Below are 16272 nucleotides of genomic sequence, written 5' to 3' on the forward strand. Positions count from 1 at the left end.
GGGATTGTCCATCTGAGAAGGTTCATGGTTTGACTGTCACTGTGCCATTTTTATAAACACAAGCCTAAATGCGTGGAATATACATGCAGGGGAGAAGAATAGCTGTAACCCTATTATTTAGTTTGTATTCTGAGCTTATATATAAAGCAATTCGCAGTTTTATGCATGCACGCATATCTTCCAGTGAAACTTAACTCAGTTTAAGTGACTTCCTGTAAATATAATATAAGAAATAGGCTGTAAGTCCACACCCTAAACTGCTGCCCTGGGCACTTGAAGATAATGACAGATAAACCCTTGATGATCTGGAACTCAGGTCCAAAACACCTTCAGGTCATTAACGCCATCATTAAATGTATCAGGGCAACCCAGCTTGATGCGTCAGCGGGTCACGAGAAGCTGTTTATGCGGCGGCCGAAGAAGTGGGGGAAGAAAATATTCACCGGAAAACAGGGTGAAAATATCCAGTGACCCCAAATAAATGCTGCAAATTCCTTTCATTCAGGTACTGTACGCACTGCATGCACACACAAACACCAGTTTAATTTAGTTCAGAATTTAAAAAATGAGGGAAGAGAGACAGAATGAAACTGGAATCACCACACGTGTCCCAGAATTTCAGTGCAGTTCTCAGTCTCTAAAGCACAGAAGCACCTGGCAGCTGCCTCATAAATAAGGGGCGTAATGCACTGCGTAGGGACTAAGCTGGTGTAAGCCAGACCTCAGCTATATAAACACCAATCCAGAAACGCAACAGCAGAAGCTTCTTTTCACCTTTTCCCAAAATGGGAAAACAAACTTTTTTCAAAACCCTTTATGGAAATGAGTGCTCCAAACAAACAAACAAGCAAACAAACAAACAAGCAAACAAACAAGCAAACAAACAAACAAGCAAACAAACAAACAAGCAAACAAACAAACAAGCAAGCAAGCAAGCAAACAAACAAGCAAACACACAAGCAAACAAACAAACAAGCAAACAAACAAACAAACAAACAAACAAGCAAACAAACAAACGCCGGTATCGCTGAGGTGTGGGAATTCGCCAGTTAACTCTCCTAATGGGTTTGTCGTGTAATTGGACTGTGATGGAAGTGATTGATTTCCAGACGACACTCCAGTACAATTTAAAAAGGTCAAAGGGTGATTCTAAGAGACGTTTAGTTAGTCTTCTTAATATGCCAACGCATTAGTGAAGGAGTCAGCTGTCTGGAGGTGATTAACGCTCTGCATTTGCCCACAGATCCTCAGGGAGAGAGGGCTGGTGTTTCATTAATGAATGTCATTAACAGTCTGACTAATGTCTATATGTATAGCTACCGACGACAACTAAACTGGATTAAGAATTTAGGGGAATTAAATATAACATTTCATATGTTAAACACATAGGCTTAGACCAATGCCTAAAATCTGTTTATAGTTCAGGAAGAAGTGTAGAAGAGAAACCTCCACACCCCTGTCCAGTGCAAGAGGTTGGAAGATGGATGGATGGATGGATGGATGGATGGATGGATGGATGGATGGATGAAGAGTTGCTTTTTGTTTGTGCTAATATGCTAATACATTTGTGCATGAATCATTCATGCTAATTTAAATAGCTAAAAAGGGACCTTGAAATTGAATGACATTTAACTTTAAATTTAATTAAGGAAATGATGCCCCCCCCCCAAATGAAATATCAAATTATCAGTGCATATTGTAAATCCCTGACTGTTCACCATAATGCTGGGTTCAGGTTGCAACCAGATTAGAAAGAAATGATGTGCTTATCCTTCACCGTTTGTCGCCATTTAAATACTGTAACACAGCACATGTATATTTATAGTGAGAAATATCAGAAAATATTGGCCCAAAACATTCTGAGTTACCAAATTGCCTGTAGGAGTGTTTATGATGTGTGAGTGTGTCCTATGATGGGATGGAACTCCATCCTGGGTTGTTCCCTGACTTGCACCCACAGCCACTGGGAGAGGTTCCGGACCCCTTGCAACAAGCAGTTACAGAAAATGGATGGATGGATGGATGGATGGATGGATGGATGGATGGATGGATGGATGGATGGATGGATGGATATGCTCAGGTTTTGGAAGCAACACGCTTCCAAAAAGTTGGGACAAGGGTAACAAATGTTGTGCAATGCTAAAACATCTGGTTGAATATCTCACAACTAATTAGGTTATTTGTCAACAGGTTAGTAAGATGATTGGGTAGAAAAAGAGCCTCTCAGAGAGGCAGAGTCTCTGTGCAGTGAAGATGGGGAGAGGTTCACCGCTCTGTGCAGTGAAGATGGGGAGAGGTTCACCGCTCTGTGCAGTGAAGATGGGGAGAGGTTCCCCGCTCTGTGCAGTGAAGATGGGGAGAGGTTCACCGCTCTGGGAAGTGAAGATGGGGAGAGGTTCACCGCTCTGTGCAGTGAAGATGGGGAGAGGTTCACCGCTCTGTGCAGTGAAGATGGGGAGAGGTTCCCCGCTCTGTGCAGTGAAGATGGGGAGAGGTTCACTGCTCTGTGCAGTGAAGATGGGAAGAGGTTCACCACTCTGTGAAAGACTGTGTGGGCAAATAGTGCAGCAACTTAAGAATAATGTTCTGCAACATCATTTAGCGAAAAAATTGGGAATTTCATCATCTAAGGTCCATGTTATTATTAAACGAAGTCTCTGTATGTAATGGAACAGGCCAAAAAGCAATATTGGATGGTCGTGATCTTCGGGTGCTCAGACGGCACTGCATTAAAAACAGACACGAGTCCATAGTGGAAATCACTGCATGGGCTCAGGAAACCTTCAGAAAAACACTGTATATAAACACAGTTCGTCGCTGCATCCACAAATGCAGGATGAAACTCTACCATGCAGAGAAGAAACCATCTAAACATGATCCAGAGACGCCGCCGACTTCTCTGGTTCTGAGCTCATTTCAGATGGACTGAGGCAAAATGGAAAATTGTCCCGTGGTCTGATGAATCAGAAAGTATTTTTGGGAGTCATGGATACCACATCCTCTGGGGTGAAAAGGAGAGAAACCATCCAGTTTGTTATCAGCGGACAGTTCAAATGCCAGCGTCCGTGATGGTGTGGGGGTGCATTAGTGCCCATGACTTGGGTAGCCTGCGGATCTGGGAAGGCACCGTTAATGCTGAACGATATATACAGGTTTTGGAGAAACAAATGCTGCCATCCAGGCAGCGTCTTTATGAGAGAAGGCCTTGAATATTTCAGCATCACAATGCCAAACCGTGTTCTGCAGGTATATTACAACAGCAAGACTTCATAAATGCAACGAAAAATACAACAAAGGAGACCACGAACTGTTGAGCAGCTGAAATCTTATATCAGGTAAGAATAGGACAACTTTCACTTTCAAAACTCCAGCCACTGCTCTCCTCAGTTCCCAAACGTTTAACGTGTTAAAAGAGGTGATGCAACACAGTGGTAAACATGCCCCAGTCTCAACTTTTTTTAAGCGTGTTGTTGGTGTCAAATTCAAATTGAGCATATATTTGTCATAAAACAATAGCATTTCTCAGTTTCGACATTGTATATGTCATCTTTGTTCTATTTTCAATTAAATCTGAGTTTATATGATTTGCAAATCATTGCATTCTGCTTTTATTTACATTTTACCAAACGTCCCAGTTTTTTTGTAACTCTTTTGTAACTCTTGTGTGACAGCAGGCCGGTGAAGACGCCCAGTGGACCAGCCTGGGGGAGCCTGGCATCCAGCCCCAGGCCAGGCAGTTCACGCTGAGCGAAAGACAGGGTATGAGTGACGCTGGAGTCCCTACTGAAATCACAAATGAAGAGGCCATTTCAGTAGCTTCTGGGCAGTCTTTCCCACAGGCGATCACAGCCTCGCTCACTAACGAGCAATGCTTGGTGCAACGGTCCCCTGCTTCACGCCGACAGCTAACATCAGTCGGGATAGCAGACGCCATAACAGCTGCGTTTTATGCATCAGATTTTGACCGATCGTTAGGCAATGGCAGACGAATGCACGCATCTCGTTGACCATTTGCAAAGAAATCGACGTAAAGCAATAGGAGCTTACCGGTCAAATAATAACTTCTCGATGCTGGATGAAACGCAGCCTGCAGATCCGATGAATTGTTAGCGATGTACACTATTCATTAATGGACGCCCCCTGGTGTTCGGTTCAGAAGAAAGGGATTTGTCAGTGTGATGTCAGCCGTTGCTTGGGCAGTATTCCCCATTTAATCTCAGACAGGTTCTAGAAGACCTGTCTGGTAGGTCTGTCTGGGTGCTTTGTAATACAGGATGCAATTTGTTATGAGGCAATAAATCAACCAATCTGTTCCCAGTTTGCATGCCGCTACAATCTTTTGGAGAACGTACTTTTTCAGACTTATCAAAGATGAATGTTGGTGTTAATGATATAGTATCAATATAATGATACTACTACAGCTTGTTGAATAAGTGACATTCCTGTCAATATCACTGAGCACTGAGGAAAAGTCAATGGAACTGCAGGTTAGTAATCAAATGGCACCGAGCATTTGTGGCTTGTTCCATCATTGGATCCCGCTGGACAGAAGCAAGCAACCTGGGGGTCTGATCTGTCATAAGAGTCTCAACAATGTGAGGGGGGGGGGGGTTCATTACAGTCTTGACACTCATGCCTTCGCACTCATGCCAGTTACACGTTTAATTAATTAATCAACAGGATGCAATTATAACCGCAGCTTAATTAGTAAATTGGCCAAAGTACCGCACACCCATTCCTCAGCACAGAAGGTTAGATGTTCCTGTTCATTGCCATGCAGAACATCGAGGGCCAGAGGTCACGGCGGTGGGGGGGGGAGGGGCATATAGCCATGTCCACTCGTCCATTTGCTTCTGAAAAACTTGGATATCAGCTTTTATTTTAAAAAAAAACATATAATTCAGGCTTTTATTAATAAAGTATTATTGGTTTCCATTAAATTCCACCCCCAAGGGGGTCCGGAGCCCCAACCCCCACAAAAGTGCCGGTTGCAAGGCAGGGAACCCCAACCCATCTCAGGTTTCCATTAATTAGTTTTTGGGTACAGTAGCTTCCCTGCATCCACGGGTCACGCGTTCCAAGACCTACAGCCAAGGGCCGGAGCCAAGCATGAAAGCAAACCGTCTGTTTTCCACTATACATTGGGATTGTAGTGCACATACATACTGCAATTGATAAATTAAAGACAGAAAGACATTACTAACATGAAATATGGTAATAATAAAGTATATTGTACATAATTATACAGCGCTGTACAGTACTGTATTCTCTCGCGAATGAATGGAATTCTGAGCTTTTAGCCTAATTCTCAAGAGATGATAGAGCGACGAAAAAAATATGTAACAAGGGATGACAGGAATTAAAATCATGATTTTTATACCCCTCAAAGGACTAAGGAACAATGAAAAAACTTATTGTTACAATTTTTTGTTACTTATTGTTGCTGAATCCACAGTTATTGTAGGGGGCAACTGTTGTTTTTTTCTTGAACTCCGATAGTTAGATATTATACAGATACTTTATACTAACTGGAGACAGATTTTGCCCTGTTAACATTAATTACTTATCCAGACAGGAGAAGAGCAACAGCATTGGGCTGATCTTCACATGAGTGCCAGTTTCAGATGACAAATGCTGACCGAAATTCCCCTGGAAGCCAGACCATGCAGCTTATTAAGCTAATCCCAACTGACGTTTTCATTATAAAGTCTCTGTGTATCACTTGGTTTGCAGTTCCTCCATCTGTGACTAATGCCAATCTCACCAGCCCTTTGCCTCAAGGAAGATTAACTCAAACTAACTGACATTAAGGAACATTACATAATATCATAATTACCTGGGTCTGACTGCAGCAGCCAAAATGAGACAAAACATTGCGTACTAGTCCTTCGTTAGAATGCATGTTAACAATAGCTGTGAAAATAAGTTAATGCCTTGGTAAATGAAAGAATTTTGGGGTATAAGGTTTTACACGCAATACTCTTCTGATCATTATAGTGCTATAGTTTAAAATGATGTGGTTTGAAATGAAATACCATCTGTGCTGCAGTTTTCCTTGCACTGAATCCATGTGTCATGAGTGTTGGGGGCACAGTACCAGGATACCTTGGCAGATTCAGGGGGCCCAGCACTTTACAGGGGCCCTACCCAGGGGCACAGTAGGGGCACGGATACCCCGGCAGATTTGGGGGGCCCAGCACTTTACAGGGGCCCCACCCAGGGGTGCAGTAGGGGCACAGATACCCCGGCAGATTCAGGGGGCCCAGCATATTACAGGGGCCCTACCCAGGGGTGCAGTAGGGGCACAGATACCCCGGCAGATTCAGGGGGCCCAGCACTTTACAGGGGCCCTACCCAGGGGTGCAGTAGGGGCACGGATACCCCGGCAGATTCAGGGGGCCCAGCACTTTACAGGGGCCCCACCCAGGGGCGCAGTAGGGGCACGGATACCCCGGCAGATTCAGGGGGCCCAGCACTTTACAGGGGCCCTACACAGGGGTGCAGTAGGGGCACGGATACCCCGGCAGATTCAGGGGGCCCGGCACTTTACAGGGGCCCCACACAGGGGTGCAGTAGGGGCATTGATTCAGGGGGCGGCACCTTAGAGGGGCCTTTGAATATTTGAAATTCTACTTAAAATTGGACGGAGGCGGTGCATGTGAATATTTGTTAGGGTTCCCAGAATTTCCAACCCCTTATGATTGTTAACACCTTGTATCCGTCACTTATAACTATTTGAAGTCAGACATTAAATAAACGCGACGAGAACGTAGTAAATACGGATTTACATAGAGTTAGATGATCCGCAAATTCTGTGCAAAGACATAAAATAACTTTCAATCTGTTTCTTCTGGGAAAAGTGGAATGGGGCATGTTTATGCAGTGGAAGAATTTCTAAATAATCTTTATATGTGGCGGAACATAGAGCGAATCTCGCTAATGTTGTCGAGAAATCCCGTAGGAGGTGTGGATTGGATTGCACGGCGCGTTTCAGGATAGCAGAATAACTTGATTTTCCTAAACAGGCTTTAGCATGAAAAACAAACAGAATCTGGTTTCTATATCCTTCACACAAAAATATAATATGCTTCTTTAAAAAAACTATTGTGCTTTTGCACAATATTAATAGTCACTTTCACATTTTTCCTTCCTAAATAATCTCAATTGTTTTTCCTTTTTTACAGAAAATGCTAAGTAAATATGCATTCACCATAAAGGAGTACGGTGCTTTTTCAAAGGTTAACCTTTTTGTTCTTCTATTCTTATAATATAATAACCCAGCTGAGAAGAATATTAAAATACACAATCAGATCAACTCAGAGGACAGAAAAGCAGAGCATCCAAAACAAAATATCGTGTCGTTGACGGTAAATGGATTCCCTCGTAAAACCACCTGAAAAAAGATGGAAAACCCCAAACACGTTTTACGCGAGGCTGAAATATAATCTAAAAACTCATTTTTGGTTTCGTATGTCAAACCTGATTACGCTAGTAGAGTTTTTTCTGTCAATTGGTTATTATTCACTGAACAGATTAAGTCATTTATAATTTGCAAGTGTAAGACAGTTGGGTATTTATTTAAAATGCCGTTAAGTTCTAAGGTGCTTTGGTTCAGTTGTCGAAGTTCTTCAATCGTCAATCTGATCACCTGGCCTCTCACTGCCAGGAGTGAGCGGTCTGCTCTGGATTCATCCGTTGTCCCCACGTTGCTGCTATCCAATCATACAGAAATCATGGAGAAGCTGGCATCTGACCTGTCTAACTCCTGGCCCTTTCAATCATCCCGTGAAAATTAGCACTGGGCAGAGATTTGCCCCCGATGCACTGCCAAAAGCAATCCATTTTCACACGCCATGTGAACTCTCTCAGCATCTGGAATTTGCTTGAACGTCCTCCCAGTGAGAAGAAAAATTTGGCTCTGTGCTACATCAAACATCAAGCTAAGTAAAGCGAGCATGTGTATGTATATATGTAAATAATACTTTAGCCTGAATGCAAAGACTTAATAATGAATCCTCACATTTTCCTCAGATATTAAAAAAGCTTTTATAGAGAGGAACGTAAACCTGACACTCCTGAAAGTCACAAATGCATTAAAGAAAATTAAACCGTTTGGAGCGGTTTAAAACAAACTGTCAATTATCACAGCAGGGGTGAGCAGGCAGTAATAATGAAATGACTACAGCAGGCAACCGCGTGTGGCTGGTCCTTCCAAGTAGAAAATCTCAGCCTGTGGTCAGTGCTGTAAGGGCTTTTATTTTCCTGGGCAAATGGAACCCCCCCGCCCACCCGCCCCCCTACTTCCTCTAATACTCAAAATGTGTTCAGGAGACCCTCTGATCTCAACCGGAGCTCACATCTGATGGGCAGTTGTCTGCGATGATGCTGTCTCTACACTAAGCCCAAAGCTTTTGATCTTTGCTAAAAGGAATAATAGGATTTTACAGAAAGTGCCACCTGCTTCCAGACAGACAACCTCAAGGTGGGGATCAGACTTAAGCACCTGCAGGACATCCCCGGAAAAATCTGTGACCTGAGGAACATCGACCATCTTATTAGATGCACCAAACAAGCACCAAACCAAAATTCAAGGCCTTAAGTAATAATCAGCAGCTCGAGGCTGAACCACGATCTCATGAACTCAAGCCAACTGTGGTTCCCATGCCGGGAAGCATGATGTTCCCACATTTCAACTCTTTCTTGAAGGGACGGAATAACAGATTCTGCTTTTCAGCAAAATTCAAACTAAAGATTAATTTTTATTCCATCTTGACTGACACCGAAAAAGAATAGAACAAGGATGTTAGACAAAGGTCGAGAGGAGACCTTTTTTTCAGCAGGAAAAAAAAATAATTTAAGGAATAATAGAGTTGTGTATTTCCAAGTTAGCCAATAGCCATTTTGTTTTTCAGTTCACTCTTACATCCCATAATACTCACAAAATGTATAGGTACAGATCATTAGGTTTTGGTTTGTTAATCCTCTTAGAAGGTCACGGCCTGTTCCACTATGCTCCTGACATCCTTCGTCTTTCGGATGATCATAAGTACATCTCCTGCAATGCATGTCACATGACATGCTGTTACGACAACGTCATGACAACCAATGTCCTCATATTAGATTCTTCTCAGGTTAAACCAACAGTAAAAGCTTGTGGTAAATGGAAGTGAAATGTGAAACAGGTAAAAACCTCTTAAGCCGGCTCCTTTATCAGCATGCTTAGTGATGTTTGTCTTGACATTAGGTGAACTTTGCTGGGGTTTCCGTCGAAGGCGTGCCTATAAGTAACTGTAAAACCTTGGCCCTCATGTGTCTGTCGCTGTCAGGTACCTCGTGCTCGATTTAATCAGACATGAAAGGGAGAGCGGCCTCGACTCGCACCGCAGATGTAGAGCCAGAAATGTAGAGCCCACCATCACCGGCCGCTTTCACAGGGGGCTGGAGAGGAGAGACCTTTCATCCTGAAGTTTGTTTCTGACAGCATTTATTTCTGTCTTGTACAAGGTTGGCACACCCAGGAGAGATGGGGGGGGGGGGAGAGCACTGTCTTCCTGTTTCCTCTGCCTTTGTATCATTATTGTTTTGCCCCCATTTCTATTGTTGTATCTATATAGTACCCTTTTGTACCGCCTTTGTACTGTAGTGCCCATAAATACAATAGTAACAATGATATAAAATAATACCAGTTGTATTATTGTATGATGTTATTGCTGTGCAGTGCTACTGACATAAACTTGTTATTGTCGGTTCCATGATGGCACAGTTTAATCCCAGCTAAGTCCTGGGAGGGGCGTGATATACAACATGAGTCAAATTTGATTGCGAAAGATGGTAAAAATATCCATAATACTCTGGTGAACTGAGGTCGTTCGTTGCGAAACAGGTTCGCTGTCGTGTTTCCGCTAAGAGGCACTTAAATGCCGCCGGCGAGGTGATTTATCAGGGACACGCCTCCCTGACACCCTCCTTTGCTTTCGTCGGTAAATACCTTCTTAGCAAAAGTGACGGCTGTGAGTCAGTCTTTACACACGTCTGTCAATAGAGTCAACCCATCTTATTCACGATGCTGAAGCTTTTTTTAGTGGTGTTGGAGGGTGTGGTCCTTAAGATTCTACTTGGGAACTGACTGCTTCTTCCGATCAGGACCATCACAATTAGGAAAACATTTCATTTAGTTGTTTCCCCAAAACCTGCCTGCTTTGTGGCTTTTCTCCTTCACATTATTAAGTCGATTGTCTGTTTGCAGTTCAGACTAGGAAATCCCCCTAAAGCTAAGCATGTTTGGGCCTGGGTAGTACTTGAATTGGAGAACAACTAGCTGGGTTGCTGCTAGAAGAGATGTTGGTGTGGCCAACAGGGGAGCCCATCCTATGGTCTGTGTGGATCCCAATGCCAAAATACAGTGATGGGTACACTGGATAGCAGGATAGCCCATCCCATGGTCTGTGTGGATCCCGATGCCCAAATGCAGTGATGGGTACACTGGATAGCAGGATAGCCCATCCCATGGTCTGTGTGGATCCCGATGCCCAAATGCAGTGATGGGTACACTGGACAGCAGGATAGGCCATCCTGTGGTCTGTGTGGATTCCAATGCCCAAATGCAGTGATGGGTACACTGGACAGCAGGATAGCCCATCCCATGGTCTGTGTGGATCCCAATGCCCAAATGCAGTGATGGGTACACTGGACAGCAGGATAGCCCATCCCGTGGTCTGTGTGGATCCCAATGCCCAAATGCAGTGATGGGTACACTGGACAGCAGGATAGGCCATCCTGTGGTCTGTGTGGATTCCAATGCCCAAATGCAGTGATGGGTACACTGGACAGCAGAATAGCCCATCCTGTGGTCTGTGTGGATCCCAATGCCCAAATGCAGTGATGGGTACACTGGACAGCAGGATAGCCCATCCTGTAGTCTGTGTGGATCCCAATGCCCCAGGACAGTGACAGGGACACTGTGCTGTAAAAATGGTGCCGTCCTTTGGATGAGACATAAAACTGAGGTCCTGACTCTCTGAAGCCATAAAAGATCCTTGGGCACCTTTTGATAGAGTGGGGGTGGTACCCTGATGCTCTGGCTAAAATTGCCCACTGTGGCCCTTTCAAATCTGACCTCCTAATCATCTTGTATATCTAATTGTTGATTTCTCTCCTGCCCCTCCCCCCACCTTAGCTACTGTGCGGTGAGCACACTGCCATAGAATGGCTGCTGGTGCATCATCCAGGTGGGGGCTACACAGTGGTGCTGGTTGAAGTGGCTCCCCATTGGTTCTGTAAAGTGTATTGGCTGTCTTGAAAAGTGCTAAATAAATGTAACATCCATTCAATCATTTCTATTTATATTGTACAATGGAGGATTACTTGTTAAGGACTAACAGAGATGGACATTTATTTAGCCAAGTGTGCTGTACTGTCATACCATCCATATACAGGATCGCACTGGCAGAACAGTGTTCCTCCAGACCACAGTGAGGTCATCAGCAGTGGTGACAGTACCTAGAGTGGGAACAACAGAGGACAGTGCAAGTCTTCAAAGCAAAGATATAACTATGAGTATATGAGTACTGTACGTGGACTTGTAGGGTGGCATAATGGTGCAGTGGTTAGCACTGTTGCCTCACACCTCTGGGACCCAGGTTCGAGTCTCTGCCTGGGTCACATGTGTGCATGTTAGTTTTCATGTTCTCCCTGTGTCGTCGTGGGGTTTCCTCCGGGTACTCCGGTTTCCCCCCACAGTCCAAAAACATGCTGAGGCTAATTGGAGTTGCTAAATTGCCTATAGGTGTGCATGTGTGAGTGAATGGTGTGTATGTGTGCCCTGCGATGGGCTGGCCCCCCCATCCTGGGTTGTTCCCTGCCTCGTGCCCATTGCTTCCTGGATAGGCTCCGGACCCCCCGCGACCCAGTAGGATAAGCGGTTTGGAAAATGGATGGATGGATGGATGGATGGATGTGGACTGGTACTGCTGAAATAAGTAAAAGAAATTCTCCCATAGTCTCTGTGCACTTATTTTGTTAAAAAGCTTGAATAGCTCTTTTTCACAAAAGAGCCTCCACTGATCTTAAATTGTAACACAGCCTGTGAACTTTTCCAAAATGATATCTGATTTGTATTTATCGAGTCCTTTTTATTTGTCTTATTATATTTCAGTTTATGGATTTTTTTTTATTAACGATAATAGCCTTGCAGTCCATACTGTACTGTAAGTATGCAGTGCATACTGTTCATGCTTATAGCGCCCATACCACACTACATAAACATGACTTTGAAAGCAGCTTTGCTCAACAGCGCCACCCCAGGCCATCAAAGTACGTGGTTGCCTGGTGCATTGGCGCTAGAGGAATTATCATTCAGGGATGTGGACAATCTGGTACTGTACTGCATGTGCCACAGCGTGCCTACTTTCACGTAATGCGGAAACTGCAGTGCTGCAAGCCCAGCTAATCCATTCTAGAGGTTCCTTCCTCCACACTGATTCCGCTTCATCAGAGCCCAGCTCCTGCATTTCTGTAGCATGTTGCCCTGTCCAGCTCTCTACTCCCCGCCTCCTCACAGCCACTTGGCTCCCACTCCAAGAAACACACGAGTCTCTGCAGTATGGAGTAGTGGGTGTATTGAAAGGCAGGTGCAACAGGGCAGCCATGCTAAAAGGTCCTTTTTGCTGGCTGAAAATAATGTTATAAAATGTCATTTCAGAAAGAGACCAGATATTTACCTGGGAAAATATGTCAGGCAATGACTATGATTAACAGATACAGTAGAACTTATGGTTACGACCATAATTCGTTACAAAACTCTTGGTTGCGACCGGAACGTAATTTCCCCATAAGATTGTATGTAAATACGATAAATCAGTTCCAGACTGTACAAACTGTATGTGAGTATTTTTTTAAAGATTTTTAAGCACAAAAACAGTTAATTACACCACAGAATGCACAGTGTAATAGTCAATCAAATGTAAAAACATTTGCTGAAACATGCTAAAAACCTTGAACGACAGAGAAAACTAACATTGCAAAAGCTCACACTGGACCAAGTTCACGCTAGACCCTTACGAACAGCTCACTGTAAACACTTTTTTATGAGTTTTAAGCACACAGGGAAAAAATAAAGCCCTTTTATACAAAAACTTCACATAGAATGAATGCACATCTGACCGAAAATGATGTACAGGGAGAGACTGAACACGTGCGTCATCTTTGTTAGACCCTGTATACGCAAACAAAAGGAAATGCGGAACAGAGAATGGGAAATCATTGGCGTGTAAAAACAAACCCCCTAACCTTTCGACACGCGCCAAAATCCTTCCAACATGCCTACTAACCATTTAACACGCCCCAAAACCTTTTGACACACCCCCTTAAACTTTTGACACACCCACTGACCTTTTGACGCACCCAAAAACCTTTCGACACACCCCCTTACGCTTTTGACACACCCACTAACCGTTTGACATGCCCCAAAACCTAATGACACACCCACTAACTTTTTGACACACCCAAAAATCTTTCAACACACCCACTAACCTTTTGATATGCCCCAAAACCTTTCCAAACACCAACTAACCTTCTGACATGCCCCAAAACCTTTTGACACACCCACTAACCTTTTGACGCACCCCAAAACCTTTCAAGACACCCATTAACATTTTAACACGCCCCAAAATCCTTTCGACATGCCCACTAACCATCTGACATGCCCCAAAACCTTTTGACACACCCCCTTAACATTTTGACACACCCACTAACCATTTGAATTCCCCAAAATCTTTTGACACACCCACTAACATTTTGACACACCCTAAAACCTTTCAACACACCCACTAACCTTTTGACATGCCCTAAAAGTTTTCCAAACACCCACTACCCTTTTGATATGCCACAAAATCCCTGACATGCCCACTAACCATTTGACACGCCCCAAAACCTTTTGACACATCCCCTTAACCTTTTGACACACCCACTAACCGTTTGACACACCCCAAAACCTTTTGGCACACCCTCTTAACCTTTTGACACACCCACTAACCGTTTGACATGCCCCAAAATCTTTTGACATACCCACTAACCTTTTGACACACCCCAAAACCTTTCAACACAGCCACTAAACTTTTGATACGCCCAAAAACCTTTTGACATGCCCACTAACCTTTCGGCACACTTTCAAAATGCCCACTACTCCAGCCCGCAAAGACCTGTACTGCAAGTGCCCATCATGGTGCCACCCCAGAATAAGCCGCATTCCGCCCTTTATTTTAATTTCAAGGACTGTTTTATCCATATAATTCTTTTATTATTGTGAATAAACTTTTGTGGCTCTGCACCTGTATCCCCTGAGTCTGTGTGCAATGCGACTGGTTACGTGGCTCGATAGTAGAAGAATAAAATTTCTGTCATCTTCCAGGGATTATTGCCAGGCCCCTAATTTTATTATTGTTTCATGCAAGAAGAAAATGTTCTATTATTATTATCCATCCATTTTCACTCCTATGCAGTTCTGGGGGTACTTTCCTATTGGACATACTGGGTTAAACATGCACCTCGCAATAGAATAGAGGTTAATATCTATAATCAATTCAAGGTTCACCAGCTGTCACTAAAAATATAAGCGGCAAACCCATCAGAAGCAAAAGCATCTTCTTGCATTAAAGTTGTTCTCCTTCCACTTTCTCCAGGAAATCACATTTCCAGAAAAGCGAATATTTACAGACACTGACTCATGTTGATCCACCTCAAAATGTGCCAACCAAGGTCTAAGAAAAAAGACTCTATTTTACTGTTTATTTCTGGAGGCGAAAAAAAACGATTAATTAAAATTTAGATGACAGAACATTGAACAGAGAAAGATTCATCAGGACAGTAGTTTTGCTTAATGTCCTGTGTAATTGGATGATGAATGCATTGTTCTGTCGCATTGTTCTGTCGCATGACATTTTTATCTTCCACATAATTCGCTGAAAAACACAAACTCAGAAATTAAGGCTTAGTTACCCAAAAGCACATCCATCCATCCATCCATTTTCCAAACTGCTTATCCTACTGGGTTGTGGGGGGTCTGGAGCCTATCCCGGAAGCAATGGGCACGAGGCAGGGAACAACCCAGGATGGGGAGTCCAGCCCATTGCAGGGCACACTCACACACCATTCACCCACGCATGCACACCTATGGGCAATTTAGTAACTCCAATTAGCCTCAGCATGTCTTTGGGCTGTGGGGGGAAACCCCACGACGACATGGGGAGAACATGCAAACTCCACACACATGTGACCCAGGCAGAGACTGGAACCCAGGTCCCAGAGGTGGGAGGCAACAGTGCTAACCAGTGCACCACCATGCCACCCCCACCCAAAAGCACAAACAAACATAAATCCTTTTTGTAGTTTTTAATAAGATTTTCACATTACCTTGAGTAACACAAAGCATAACAGCAAAATTTTGAGGAAACGAAAACACTGTTTTGTCATTGCATTACACTAATCTAGGTCAGGGGTGACCAGTCTTAACCAGACAGGGCCGTTGTGTATGCGGGTCTCTGCGTGAGGGTTTCTGCGTGCGGATTTCTGTGTGCAGGTTTTCGCTGCAGCTCCCTAACTACATTACTAATTAGAAGACTGATTGGCTGAAGAGTCCTCACACCTGGGTCATCCCAAAAGCCTGCAAACACCCTGGACCTTTGTGGATGACTACCCACCTCTGCTTTAGAGCACTGAAATGTTTCATAAATAAATGTTTCATGATGAGAATGGATATAACTCTTCCAGCTATTCTGTTTGCTAAAGTAAGGGGGGATTTTAAGGTTAGATTTTAGGGAAGATCGTAATGGACAATGTCCAAGGTTCAGTGAATCAGAAGTCTGGATGCATAATGTTTGGTTGATATAATCAATACTATTTTGTGTAATACCAATGAAAATATCTGTGCATTAACTCTGCCACTCTGCCATCTTAAACTCCATTCATCTACCGTCCATCTTATGCAGGCTCACCAGCCTGAATCATCCAGAGTCTATCCCAGAAGCAACGGTTGCAAGGCAGGGAATAACCCAGGATGGGGCGTCAGCCCATCAGCAAGCACACGCACTATTCACTTTTGCAATGCCAATTCAGTTTAGCATGTTTTTGGACTGTAGGGAAAAACGGATCGAGAGGAAACATGGGGAGAGCATGCAAACTCCACACACAGAGCCAAACCCAGAGGTGTGAGGCAAACAGTGCTGACTACTGCAATATCATACTGTACCACCTGCATCTTAGGATCACTAATGGAAA

Source organism: Brienomyrus brachyistius, chromosome 1 (assembly GCF_023856365.1).
Source record: "Brienomyrus brachyistius isolate T26 chromosome 1, BBRACH_0.4, whole genome shotgun sequence".
In the NCBI taxonomy this organism is placed as follows: domain Eukaryota; kingdom Metazoa; phylum Chordata; class Actinopteri; order Osteoglossiformes; family Mormyridae; genus Brienomyrus; species Brienomyrus brachyistius.